Raw genomic sequence first — 13,078 nt, forward strand, 5'->3', positions numbered from 1 at the left:
GCAGGAAAAAAACTCTTGAATATTCGAAAATTTCAAGGTACTTTTGGACATATTTAAGGTAGTGGTCCACTCTTCCGATATGTAGCAAATTTTTCTTTTAATGTTTTTCCATCGCTCGCATCGAGCACTTGATACTGCCATAGAAATCCATTGGCTAACGGTTTTTGACGATAGCAAAAACCGTTAACAGCAAAAACAAAGCAAGCCTGTCGACTGGAGATCTGATATATTGATTTTTATAGCAAAGTCTCCGGATCCAGGAAAAAAAAATTGCGTTCATACTTTTTCACGTTCAAAAATGCTTTTGTCCGGAATCGTTGGTTATGATAAAAGAAACAGAATGCTCGAGACATCTTCTGGTTTCACATGAAGTTTATTTAATGTCTAAAAGTATCTGAGAGCATTTAATCATCCCTCAACCACCCGTCAAACGCGGTGGTGGGGGGCAGGCCACCAGGAGAAGGGATGGCGCTGCGCCCATGTGGGCACACTGAGGCCGACTTGCACTGCGTTGAGTCCGCCGACAGAGCTCACCGCGTACGGTTCATCTGTGGAAAGAGAACAGGTGTTGTTGTGAAAGCACACCTTTATTTGCTTGCGCATGCGCAGTCGACGCAGGTCTGCCCATCTGATCACTTATTCCGTCCGACGAGTTTAGTTCGCTGAGCTTATGGGCCTTGAACAAACCACTGAATGGAATCAGCCCAAATAGCAATGCTTCCTATTTATCCTTTTATTGCGAAAGCAATACTACTTGCACTTTCACGCCTTTGCCGTGCCGCGGCGGTGACCACCATTGACCTTCATTTGACTTTGATTGCATTAGATTGGATTGCATTGGATTAGATTAGATTGGATTGGACTTGATTGGACTGGACTGGATTAGATTACATTAGATTACATTGGATTGGATTGGATAGGAGTGGTTTCGATTTGATTGGTGTGTATTGGATTTGATTGGAGTGGATTGAACTGGATTGGAATGGATTGGATTGAATTGTATAACCGATGCATCACCACAAGTGTAACCACAAGCACCACCAACAGCTACACTACCAGCTGTACCATGGCGTAGGTACGGATATTGCTTTCGCAATTACCGGGCTTAACCAAGCTAAGCCACAGCGAATTTTTTCTTACCAGGCCTACATTGCCAGGTCGGTGTATTCGGTTAATGCTCTTTCATGTGTTCTCTAATCATTGCCAAGAAAAACACTGCTCAATGCCATTTATTTATTTATTTATTTCGCATACCCTCAATCGCCGAAGCATTGTAGAGGGGAGTGGGTTACAAAAAGCAACAACAGAACATGAAAGCGGCAGGTATGTAGTACAAAATACAAAATAAATCATATAGCGTGAAAGGCTAAAAAGCGAGAAAACGAATACAACTGCACTAGAAAAGTAAATCGAAAAGCAACACAAGACATGAATAACAATAACAAGAAAAACGGCAAAAGGAAAAAATGGCATTAATTAACGCTTAGGTGACATCACAAAAATGATTGAACAATGCTTGCCTGAAAAGAGTGTAATCTGATATGAATGCGATCTCTGCGGGAAGGTGGTTCCAGTCTTTAGATGTGAAATAAAATTGCTGCAATGTGCTCATGATGCCCTATTTTCGTTAGAGCTTTTCGGGATGATATTAAAGAGCTGATATCCAAAACTGTACGCGCATAAAAACAGCCCAGCCGCGATGCACCGGATTCACTTTCTTTTTTGTTTACTTCGTGAAGTAGCCTGCAGGGAAACTGTTTGTAAGTTATGTTATTTCGCGGCTCTAAGTTTGGCGCCACCGTTCGAAGTGAGGGCCATGTTCGAGCGTCCACAGCCTGAATCCAAAATACAGTAACACAAAGGCGAATATAGGTGAACGCCAATATAAAAATTCACCGGACGGCTATCATCGTGTAACGTGTTATTCAACTATAGCTGTTTGTGGCTAGTGACTATTGCGTATTCATCATTATTTGTCTTGATCTCTGGCGTGCGTCTGATGTTAATTACATTGCCACTCGTGACGTCAGTGCTTTAAAACCACTCAGCATACCGCGTTGTGATGCCACGTTGCAGTGACGTCCTTCTTGACATCACTGCACACTGGCCATTCCGCGTGGCGCTGTGTTACACTACACCGTCGGCAACGCTCCCGAACTGAGAAAACGCGCCGTTAAAAGCTATCGCTGTAATAAGCGTGTTCGTTTGTACATCAGCGAGCGGAGTTGAGCTGTATACAGGTGTGCGTTCTCAGATTCCACTGACGTCTCCGCGACGCAGAGGCTTCGCACTTTACCATGCTAGTCTGCGCACGAGCGGATTACCCTGCGGACCGTGAAGTCCGGCTGTCGTGGCACTGCTACAGCTCTCAAGAACAGGAAAAAGTAGGCTTGGCTGTTTCCATTGTAATGCAAACGTCACGGACATAGGATGTAAGCGTCATGTAAACTCCATTGCATATCCGCAAGGCTGATCTGATTGCGTATATAATGGGGGCATCTTTCCCTTTTGACAACTGGTGCCGTCCCCGACGTTATCAACAAGCACATTTAGCGCCTGTTTCTGGAAGAGAGCTAATAGCCGAAGCACATGTCATGTTCTCTTTTCTGTCAATACTTATGACAGTGTGTTTATATGGTTTGGTTTCTGGAGCGGCCCATATGTTAAACCTACTCGGCTTCTAGATGAATGCAGCAAACTCCTCTTAAACTGCGTAATAGATACATACATGCCAGTGCGTACGGATGTACGGGTGAAGGCGAAGGATAGAGCCAGGGGTAGGGGCCCAGCCCGTGCCAGCCTACGGGGAATTGCTGCAGAGCCCATGCCTCAGCATCGAATGCGTCTGCACGCGCAGAAAGAGAAAGAAAACATTTATTTTCCCCTTTGAAGGTCATTGAGCCCTCGAGCACAGTATTCACTTCATTTGTTAACAATCGCCGGCGCACAAAACTAGAAAAGTTGAACTAAGGAAATTTAGCAACATTTTTGGTCGCATAACTGTCAACTCTGACATTAACCGCTGGTGCTGTAGACGCTATTACAGCCGCGCGGTTGACTGCTTCCACTACTGCGGTACTGCGACAATTTGGCTGTCGCGGATAGGTTACCTGGAAGGGCGCGGTAGCTGCATCAGTCCTGGTGGACAGCTAGGCAGGCATAATTTGAAAATTCAAGTGCTATTTTTTTGTTATGGCCTCTTTTTAGTGGCTCTAGCACCTCCAGGCCCTTTCTGTCACCATCATCGGTTAGTCGGCCCGGGGTATGATAATGTTACGAGATAAATGCAGCAGGCGCTGGCGTGGGTAGGAACGCTCGTGTTAGGCACTCCAGCCATGATACCTTGCCGTAACCACTGTCCTGTCGTCCAGTGTTTCCGGCCTGCTCCCACATGTAAATATGAAGAGAATGGAGTCGAATGAAAATGATCGTTCTGTTTGCCGAGGCCTGATTTTTTCAGCGCGGTAGAGGCACAAGGAGGTACAAGAGCGGAAATGGAGAGGGTGCAGCTACACGTCACAATGGCCTGAAGTACTCCACATCGCAAGTTCCTGCTGAGAGTAAGCTTGCTGAGAGTAAGCTTGCTCTTCACCCGTGCTCGTCCGTCGTTCGCGCGTTTCTGAAAATCAGTATGAATTCGGAGCTCGCGTTCCTCTGCAATAACCCTATATGGTAGGAATGATGGCGCTACAACTAGAAATTCGTCTGCACACTGCAGACGTTCCTGTAACCCCACATAACTTCAACTACGTTGCTACAAGCTGGAACACTTTGCAACACTTCGAGGTTAACTTTTCGCAGCACCGAAACAACCTTCATAATAGCAGCGTGGCCATTACTAAAAGCAGAAACAAAGTGTAGCCATGGGGACATCTAGCCCATGTCAAATAGATACGCGCAGTGCATACGTGCATCTGGTGAATGGTGTCGTTGGCACAGCTGTAAATGTCTCTCTCGGCCAACCTCGCGAGTGCCAAATGAACACGATGTGTGCAGGGATTTACGCTATGATTTTGGAGTTTTTCAAGATACACTGTCATCTACCTGCAAGTAGTTTCAGTGAACCCGCATAGACGTGTGCCGTGTTCAGATGTTCGGCGCTTTTAATGTGAAAGCATTAAGTGGCTCATCGGCATCGATACCCGGCGTTGTTGTCGGCAGCAGTGGCCCGAAAACCCCAATGACGTCACCACGATCTCCCATTAAGTCATCAGCAGACCATAAGATAGCAATGGGTGATCACAGGCAATGAAAACGCTGACGAGGCAGAAGTAGTTGGTGATAGTGATGGTGACAGGTGTGGCTTGGAATGATAAACGGCATTACTAAATAATGATGGCGGTCATTAATGACAACAGCAATGATAAAGGCATTTAGGTTGAAGGCCTTTCTGGGCATTTATGGGAAAGGACTTTAGGGTGAAGGCCTTCAGAGTTTTTAGGTCAAAGTCATTTACCTTTTGGTCAAAGTCATTTACGGTAAAGACTTGTAGAGCAAAGGCCATTAGGTAAAAGGATGCTTTTGAATTCACAGCGCATAAGGACCTTACGTGTCCAAGGTAACTTTTCGATTCCACTGGCCAGGACGTATGCAAGGTCTTACACATACGTCACAAAACGCAACTCCTGTACCGCCCGATGGCATACCAAGCTAAAAGAAGTAACAGGAATGCAACGCACGCTGGCCAGCAGCATTTACCGAAGCGCCGCGTACATATCAGCTGGGTACAAAAACAAGATTGTAGAACATGGGAAAAATTTCGGGAGAACCGAGCCGTTTATATAACGCTCACCTCCGGCGGCGAAGCTGCAATAGGCAATAAAGACAAATGCGGCAATGCCTGCGAGGACCTTCATCATGGCCTCTCTCCTCGTGCCGTGATAGAGACTCTAGTGCGAACGATTTTTTTCTCCCCTTAAATAAAACCAAGATCTCGATTCTTAGTCTGAGCAGCGGTTCTGCACAGATGGCAGAGGTGACGACTCAGTTGCTCTCGTGTTTTAAGGGTCGTTGTTTCTGGATTAAAAAAAAATCAAAAACAAAGAAAGGCCTCCTTGCTCCCACAAGTGGCGGCATTGGCATCGTTGTCAGCGACAGCGCGTATTGTTTTGCAGGTCGAAGTTCGTCTGCAATCGACAGAAGCCTGTCGTAAGAAATCTGGCCTTCGGGGCCAGTGTTAATAATATCAGGAAATTTGCCGTGTACCGGCAAGGATGCACTTGTCTAGAATGAACTGCCAGGACCTAAAGTCAACGCAGGGATTTCATCTTTCCATTTTTTCACCACGAATAGCGCCATTGTCGTGTCGCATTCATGGTTCCCTTAACCTGGCGAACTGCTGGACGTGAAAGTCATCACGTTAACTTCAAAAATGTGCAGTGAATATAACACGAGCTGCGTGAATAGGAGATAAAAGTTTATTAACGGAGGGCATTGTATGCGAGTAGACATTCGTAAGAAAGGTGATGAATTCATTGCAATGTTTGTCCCGTATACTTATCGACTGATACCGTCTTCTGAGCAGGTCCTGTGTCAAGATAGGTGTAGAGGTCACCACAATGGTTTACACTTGTTGGAGGGTGCCTGCATATCATTAAGGATGCTGACTACTTGAGCCATGAAAGGATTTTGCCCTAGTTATACTTCGTTTTGCCGTCTTCTCTGAATTACACCAAAGAAGCTGCATGTTGTTAAACAAGGTCGTTGCTTCTCTGGTACTGGTACGCGCTGCTCTGGTACGCGGTGAAGAAACAAACTCCATTGCTTGTTCACTTTTGGTGAAGACGGTACGCACACCAGAGCTGATTCTGGGATTTTTAGCCATCACTATGCCGTCGAGTAGTGTGCTGTGCCATCTTCCACAGATAAGACGATTTCGATAAAGCAGTATTAAACTTGAATGAGGGGGGAGAGGAAGGGGTTTGTGGACCACCTTGATTGCGATATATTTAGACTGTATTTGATCCATTGCTCTTCTGTTAACGCAGACCTACTGGACTAGAGCATGCTCGTCGAAAAACAGGCCAAGACCAGGCCATGTCTTTCCGCCTTTGCCAGGATGGAGCCAAAGCAGCAGTTATTGAATGGGATTAGGACTGATTCTTTGTCTAGGCAAAAAAGTCCAAAAGTCTGAAGAGCAGTGAACAGCCAGCGACCCTCTGAACAGGAACCAAACTGTGGAACACGGTGTGAACGAACGAAAAATCGTGCAATCTTTTATGTAAACAAAAATAAATAAATAAATCTTTGCGCTTATATCCGCTAGCTTGTCGTTCGACAGTTCAAGCGTATTAACTAACGCAAAAAACACACGGACAAAAGCGATGTGGGCAGGGTGCTAGCGTGTTTCCGGTCCGCCTCTCTAGTCTCCTTGTATTCTGCGCTACTTACTACGCCTCAAGGGGCTTTTTTCAACGTACACTAGGGGCAGTTCCTGCAGCTGTCCCCGGTGAAAAAAACATCTGTAAAACACCTGAAGAGAATGTAATAAAGTTATCACCGACTGATGAAGAAAATTTGAGGGCACCTAAGCTCCGTCTTTCAGGGTACGACGGACAACGTTAATGGGTCCTGGCAACGGCTCCTCTTGCGCAAACATACACATAATGTGTGAATGGCCAACGACATACATATAATGCCACGGGAGTGCCTGCCCGGCCTATGGACAATTAGGAAAGAAAGAAAGCCTGCGTGGTCAATGGGCAGCATGTCTGACTCGCAAACTAAGGGTCAGGGGTCGTTCCCCACTATTACCGCAACTTTCTTTTGAGCGGAATTCATTTCCTTTATAAACTTAATGTCCAATCACACGCACATATCCCTCATCATTGAATTTTTATCTGCTATTCGGGTCGTTAGTGTTATATTCACCACACATATCTTTACTCTTAATGTCACGACTGTCACGTCTAGCACTTCGTCAGGTTAAAGGGACCCCGACGGCGACGTGACAATGGCTCTATTTCAGTGCCAAAAGTGAGACATGACATCAAGAAAACAGATGTGTCGCGAAAAAGCCCTGCGTTGACTTTAGATCCCGCCAATTCATTCTAGACAGGAACGTCCCCGACCGTACACAGCAATAAAATTTCTTGCTTATCGTAACACGCGTCCCGAAGGCCCGTTCGCTCACGAGCGTCTGTCGATTCCAGACAAAATTTGATCTGCAGAACAATACACATTGCCTCTGACAAAGACACCAACGTCCACATGTATGGAAACAGAGGGGTCCTTCTTTTATTCATTTTTTTTTCTAGAAACACCGGGCATTGCAACACGAAAGTGACTCAATCGTCGCCTCTGCCACCTGTGTAGAATAGTTCCGCTCCAGTGCAAATCGATAGTATTGCTGTATTTAAGAGGAGAAAATGTCGCTTTTGTTGGTGCCTCCATCACTGCGGAAGGAGAGAAGGCCACATGAAGGTCCTCGCGGTCATTGCAGCAGTAGTTATTTTTGCTAACTGCTGCTTCGTCGGGGTCGACCAGCGTTGGTAAAACGGTTTGATTCTCTGGGAATAGTTATAAACTTCTCAATACTTCTTTGTTTAGCCAGCTTATGGGAACGCGGCGCTTCATTGTGTAGTACTGACCACATACAAAAACATGCAAATAACATGCCGAGATCAAGCTGAGAACATGCAAAAACACGGACGTCCATGTTTTTGCATGTTCCTTCCTTTTGTGTTTGTGCTTCTTCGTTGCCGGTATGAATCAAGAAAACCTGTTGTGACGACAGAAAGTTTTATGTTTGCGTCTTTCGACTGTGACAGATTTTTGTCCAAAATAGTACGCACCCGAAACTCGCAGTAGCTATCACTGTAAGACGTTTCGGGTTCCCCACGCCGACTAAGGCCCTGCGATTTTCTGTGGCACGGCTTCACAGAATAGATAGGCATATCGTTTCTGTCCAACGCTTTTCGAAGAGATGGCTGAATTTTCTGACTTGCCGAAAGGATAGCCGGCCTCTATATAGTTCGTTAGTTACTTAGTTAATTAGTGAGTTAGATAATTAGCTAGTTAGATAATTAGTTAGTTAGTTAATTAGCTAGTTCGATAGTTAGTTAGTTAGTTTGTTAGTTAGTTAGTTAGTTAGTTAGTTAGTTAGTTAGTTAGTTAGTTAGTTAGTTAGTTAGTTAGTTAGTTAGTTAGTTAGTTAGTTAGTTAGTTAGTTTAGTTAGTTTAGTTAGTTTAGTTAGTTAGTTAGTTAGTTAGTTAGTTAGTTAGTTAGTTAGTTAGTTAGTTAGTTAGTTAGTTAGTTAGTTAGTTAGTTAGTTAGTTAGTTAGTTAGTTAGTTAGTTAGTTAGTTAGTTAGTTCGTTTAATACCCTAAGGGCCTATGCGGGCATCACATAAATAGGGATTCATTAAAGAATACTTAACAAACATACAACACAAAATAAACAAAAACAGCTATAAGTAAGCTAAGCAGCCAGGTGCAGTTTAATCAAAGAAAGGGGGGAAAATGGCTAGGAACAGGCTTGGTTTGGTTTAGTTTATGTGGTTTAACGTCCCAAAGCAACTCAGGCTATGAGAGACGCCGTAGTGAAGGGCTCCGGAAATTTCGACCACCTGGGAACAGGCGCGTGAAGAATAACAAAAAATGCACAAATAGCAAGATAGGCAAATAGAGTAGTTCAGAAGAGATAACAAAAATTCCACCTTCAGAAGTTACGAAACATCGCTCTTACGCATGGTCTCCCAATTAATCCACGCTGATTTCTTTTTTCGAGCAGCCCCTTTTACCACGAAATAGTACCACAAAAACAAAAAAGCCCCACAAAGAAAACTTACCTTGGAGCCAACCTCTGTCTGGCTGTACTATACCGCGTTTATTCATGTATCACCTAAATTTCCTTTGCTTCAGATATTGCACCACTACCTCGAAATGCCCGTTTGTACATCTGCTATCCTTATCATTGGGAACAGCGTCTGAGAAAGCGACAACAATGATAGTCGTCGTACCTGCCTGTCCTTATCACGAAAATAGACCGCTTTCAGTGTGTCATCAGATAACAAAGTCACGAAGGCAAGGCGTGAACAAAGAGAGAGTCGTGGGAAATCCTTTCACAAGCTTCACCTGCCGTCAACCCACTTCAGAAAACAGCACAAAGGCACAATGAATAGGAGGAATATTCATGTGCCTTCATATGGTCACAAGTTTCCAGTGTTTCTGTGATATGATGCTCGTACTTTTGACGCGTATTGAAAATCATTTGAGTATTGGTCGAGCTAGTTTACTACTTTCATGCGCAAAGAGTTGTTTATAGTATGTGCCCTTCACAGACGTTATCACTCGATGCCAGCTGGTGTCAGTTCACACTCAATCTCTCCGTGTAGAATGTCCATAGGAGCTCCCATCTGCGACCTGGCCACCATATTAGCTACACACATATCTAAACATAAACGGTGGCTTCGGATCGTCGACACATTAAGCATTGGCACATAACGCAGGCGTAATCTCACTTCTTGCAAACAGGCTGTCTTTATCTCCACACTCAAGAAAGGCAAGGACGCCAGATTACGTCGTATTTAAAAGGTCAGCAATGGTGCGGGGTTCTACACTGGTCGACTGAACGCCCAGACGAAGCAATCATACATAGACGAAGCAAGCATTAATCATTGCTTTGACTTTGTTTGCCCAGGTCATTTTCGCCCAACAGAGTAAGTACCTAATTTAATTGTTGCACTTTCAAACAAACGTAAACATACATTCAGCGCTCTCCCATCCATCGTAAACACCGGAAGCAGAATCTCATGGCACCTTGGACATACTCGACAGACTGCGCCGTGTAGCAGCATAAAAATTGTGCACAATGGAAGTCCTGCATGTGGCAGTCTTGCATGCAATGTGTTTCCTCTGAACCACTGGTGAGTGCGAATGGACTAGCTGTCGCAAAGCCATTGATAGCTGCGGCTTGCCTTTTAGCCAAGAGTGTGCTGATTAATTGCTAGCGCAACTGACCCTCCAGGCATTCCTTCAGAATACGCAGTATCCTGAGAAGACCTCCTGGCGCACCGCAAGACGCGTATCTTTGTACCGCACTTAGTTCCGTGGTACAGAGAAGGTTACGCGGCATGTGCGCCGACGGGGGGCGTTTGCTTCCCAATTAACACTAAAACTCCCTCGGACGTCCTCTGGACGTCCGCAGTACGTCCATGGGAGTTTTAATGTCCATTGGGTTGTGGTCGTGGCTACGTGCGCTCTATGGCCACCCCTCGCGAGAACCGACACCCTTTAGTCTTCTGTCAGTTTTCATAAATAATTTTACGACGAAAACCGTTACTGGTAGCCTCCATGAACCATCGATCAAGCTGAATCTTTAACTTAACGCGAAGAGGTGAGAGGGGAAGAGGAAATATCTAACGTCAAGGAAAGTCCGTTGATAAAACGAAACCAGAGGTCCGTGTTGAGCTGCCGCTGAAGGCATCAGGCTTTGGGCGGTGGCCAACCCAGACCTCTGGCTTTGCTTTGTCAGCGGAATTACATCGACGTCAACTTTTCCACCTCGCACACTACTTCCCAGCGCCGCTACTCTGGCCGCTCGTCACATTCACGGCTTTATCGCTAGATTTCAGTACCATGGTGGTGCTGCCTGCTCAGATAACCAGCGCTTTGTTAAGAGAACTGAGTGGTTCCCGAAGGGAGGAAAACTTAGCCGACTACGGCACGATAAGGTCGGGAGAGGAGGCTAGGAGACATTCTGGGATGTTGCGGCCACTACTGGCTCAGGACCGGGCCAGCTGACAGTCACTGAGAGATGCTTTTTTTTCTGCGGTCGGCGTGGCCGTGTACTGATGACATTATTAATACTGTTGTGATAATGATGATGACAGTGAGTGGTCTGTGGCACAAGGATTGTGGAGTAATTCGAGCCCTATTACCTCAACGGTGATTAGACGAGACAGTTAAGAGATTGGACCTCTTCTCCAGGTAAAGAACCAGCAAATGATGTGAACAGAAAGCAGATCCCTCGTGCCTTGTACACGGTACCGTGGATACCACGACCTTGGTTGCCGGTACCCTGGCCTAAACCGCGGCCGGAGGCTGCAGGTACAGTGAGTTTTATTACACTAATTCCAGTGGGTAAGTGTCGGTGTTCCGTGCACGCCCTGAAGAGGTGGTAACCAGTGTCACTTGTTAGACGATCATATCGCAGGGTCTAGAAACTCTGTGAAATGGTTAGCTGCAAAATGCCCCGTTTGAACTAGGACAGCCCAACATTTTTGCACCAACTCGTGCATCGCCACTTTAATATAGATACATCAAAGTAGTACATCGCCATAGCAGATACAATACTCCCACGCCATAAACATTCTTAGACTTTAAATGAATTTTCATGTCATTCTGACTGTTTTAAACACACATTTTTTTCCCTTCCAGTTAGGGAGCCGACGAGCTTGAAACCATCAACTGCACACAGATCAACACTCGTTTAAGTTGTTAAGCTAGTGGAGGACTTTTTGCACATAAATTCTTGAATGTTATGTCCACGGATTCCTCATCAATATAGAGTAATGACTTGGAAGTTATACTAAATCCTTCTTTCATTGTTATGCACAATTCATGTATTTTTATTGATATATTTTCACTATAACCTTTTATTGATTTATAGCAGCAGTTTCTATGAGTCGCTATCGATGCATTTTCTTATCTAAAAGAGTTTCATTAGAGTTATTAATGCACACTGAACGTTTTCTTCGTTTATTTCTTACTGCACTTTTCTTTCGTTTACAAATTACTGTTCTTGCTGTTAAACATTCTTTCAAGTATTGTCTGACTTTTGGTATGTGTTTTGCGCACTGCCTGTGAAAATCTTGCGGGGAATGACACTATTTCTAAATAAATAAATATTCAAATAGCCATAAAAGTTAGGCAAACAACCGTTAAAGCTATATGGCCACTAACATGCTAATCTATGTACCGTTATTTCGGGCTATTCGCATCACGCCATGCGAATAGAAGAGATAAGACGGCACACAATCTTAATTGATAAGCTTACGCATTCATAAGCACTATGTACTCTGTACCTTCGTTGTTCTGTTCGCACAGGTTCGCCAGATGTGGAGACCATCGATGACGAGTACTCCAGGACAAGATGACCGCACCCCTTCGCCACCTGGCCTAAGCCGCGAACCCGGCCATAGCACAAACCACGAGAGTGAACACAACAATGCGTAGGCGGTGAATAAAATTTTGCTAAGCATTTAGCGAAAGCTGCCTTCCTGACTATGGCTTGCACAACGAGACCCAAGATCGAAATTCTGCCCCAAAATCATCTTTCAGACTTTGAGCTCTGCAAAGGTTGAAGAGATGACAGTGGTTGTAGGACGTCCTCATCCGCCATCAGAACGCACATGTCACAATATCCTCTCTGTGACACGCATTGCGACAACATTCAATCTACTCCCCAGTCGGCATGGCGGGCAAGAGGACTCCATGGATTGCATGACTATGCGAAGCACACTCTCGAGAACGCCTACCCCCCGACTCCCCATTACTCTCCACCTGGGTCACATGAGTGCGCAGGGTACATTCTCGACAGGGGCCAATTCCTGACCGAACATTAAAGGTGCACTGAAGAGGAATCTGAACTCGTCTTTTTGCCGCGGTAACTCGATCTACACCTTCTGAGCATTCTTAGAAACTTCGATCTATTGACCTGTGTGGCCGATTTCCTTAATTAAATCGAGTTAACGCCCGGCTCCTGCCTTTTTTTTTTAATTCTCCCTCGTACGGTGGGAGGAGTCGACCAACGCGCGGAGTGCCTTTCACCGAGTCCCGTGGCGGCTTGCCGCTCTGCTATCGGCGGAGTAATACTTAGTAATCCGCAGAAGCAAATAGTCCGCGCGTATTTTTATTTCTGCGGGCTTATTTTGCGGCTATATTATCTGCGAATGAAACTGTTTATTCACGGAAACCTAAAAAACAACATAAAGTGAAAGCAAAGCCTCCAAGGAGTTTTCTGAAAGGCACTCCACGCGTTGGTTGACTCCGCCCACCGTACGAGGGAGAATTCAAAAATAAAGGCGGGAGCCGGACGTTAATTTGATTTAATTAGAGAAATCGGCCACACGGGGCA

The 13,078-nt window shown here is 45.2% G+C and overlaps 2 long non-coding RNA genes across 2 annotated transcripts; one reads left to right on the forward strand and one right to left on the reverse strand.

Moving 5' to 3' along the window:
- Positions 1-354: 354 nt before the first annotated feature.
- On the reverse strand, positions 355-8,832 carry LOC149348456 (uncharacterized). The gene is made up of 3 exons (XR_016292254.1): positions 8,790-8,832; positions 2,729-2,845; positions 355-548 (listed from the first exon to the last, which is right to left on the reverse strand). It is a non-coding gene; the product is annotated as an uncharacterized LOC149348456 (long non-coding RNA).
- A 733-nt stretch (positions 8,833-9,565) lies between these two features.
- LOC149348457 (uncharacterized) lies at positions 9,566-12,182 on the forward strand. Its single transcript, XR_016292255.1, has 3 exons — positions 9,566-9,659; positions 10,930-11,049; positions 12,049-12,182. It is a non-coding gene; the product is annotated as an uncharacterized LOC149348457 (long non-coding RNA).
- Positions 12,183-13,078: the final 896 nt, after the last annotated feature.

The sequence above is a fragment of the Amblyomma mixtum genome, chromosome 4 (genome assembly GCF_055824585.1).
Source record: "Amblyomma mixtum isolate Tamu chromosome 4, ASM5582458v1, whole genome shotgun sequence".
NCBI classification, from domain to species: domain Eukaryota; kingdom Metazoa; phylum Arthropoda; class Arachnida; order Ixodida; family Ixodidae; genus Amblyomma; species Amblyomma mixtum.